The sequence below is a fragment of the Macrotis lagotis genome, chromosome X (assembly GCF_037893015.1).
Source record: "Macrotis lagotis isolate mMagLag1 chromosome X, bilby.v1.9.chrom.fasta, whole genome shotgun sequence".
In the NCBI taxonomy this organism is placed as follows: Eukaryota; Metazoa; Chordata; class Mammalia; order Peramelemorphia; family Peramelidae; genus Macrotis; species Macrotis lagotis.
In genome coordinates this window covers 130,242,553-130,243,763 of record NC_133666.1, presented here as the reverse complement: position 1 = coordinate 130,243,763, position 1,211 = coordinate 130,242,553, and the positions used below count along the sequence as shown (strand labels likewise).

General features: G+C 46.3%; 1 pseudogene; it reads right to left on the bottom strand.

Annotated features, from left to right (window-relative positions):
* Nucleotides 1–257: 257 nt before the first annotated feature.
* Nucleotides 258–1,002, bottom strand: LOC141502596 (triosephosphate isomerase pseudogene; annotated as a pseudogene).
* Between the last annotated feature and the right edge of the window lie 209 nt (nucleotides 1,003–1,211).

Below are 1,211 nucleotides of genomic sequence, written 5' to 3'. Positions count from 1 at the left end.
TTTCCAAACAACCAATAAGAAATCACAAACTTGATGTGCTTCCTTCAAATTTACAGTAAATGGAGAAAGGCCTGGTCCATTAGAGGAAGGATATGAGAAGTAGTGCATTACACAATCTACATGGTGGACAAAGGTATAGACCACAGGGGATGGGGAGCCAAGATCACAATCACATGGGAAGAGAAGGGGTAAACCAGACTAGGGTAGCCTAGTCCTACTTCTGTATGTATGGGAGTCAAGAGGACCACATGAAGAGCTTAGTTTTTGGCTTGGATGATGTCTATAAATTCAGGTTTAAGAGACACTCCACTCACCAGGAAGCCATCTACATCAGCCTGGCCGGCCAGCTCCTTACAATTGGCCCCTGTCACAGAGACTCTATAATCCTAGTAGATTGTGATACACTTTCTGAGACATGGGTCTTAAGCCAGCCCCGAAGCTTCTCGTGTACCTCCTGAGCCTGCTGAGGAGTAGCTGTCTTGCCAGTACCAGTAGCCCAGACTGGTTTCATAGGTTAGACAGACTTTGCTCCAGTCCTTCATGTTATCTGCAATGGCCTTGATCTGGTCAAAGACAACCTTCTCAGTGATTCCAGGTTCCCTCTCATCCAACTTCTCACTAATACAGGCAATCACTCCTTGGCCTTCTGACAGTGCATGGGCCACCTTCTGTCCAATAAGCTCATCTGACTCCCTAAAGATGTGTCTTCTTTCAGCGTGTTCCCAGGATCACCCAGTGGGCCCCACAATACTTAATCACGGCAGCGCTGAGCTCCCCAGTAAAAGCTCCCTTGTGCACTTTGTAGTAGTTCTGAGCAGCTACACCAAATTTTCAATCCAGTTTCTGGTGCACAAAGTCAAGGTAGATAGAAGGAGCTTCACATACCACTTCAGTGTTGGCGGGCACCTTGGCCCCGTTGAGCAAAGTGACAAGATCCCCCAGAACCTTCTTATCCCCATTCATCTTCCAGTTGTCCCTGATGAAGAACTTCCATGGTGACATGGCTCTATAAATGTGCATTTTCAAAGCAAGTGTTATAGCAAAATTGACTGTAGTCTTTTTAGAGAGGGACACATATAAGTACTGTATCCTCAAGGCAACTTATGCCTTCACTACCACTGTGCCCTTATGGCTTTACTCATGGGATCCTCCCACTACCACCCTGGCTGTGGGAACTTTATTGTTCACAGGTCCACTGTTTTTTTAAGTGT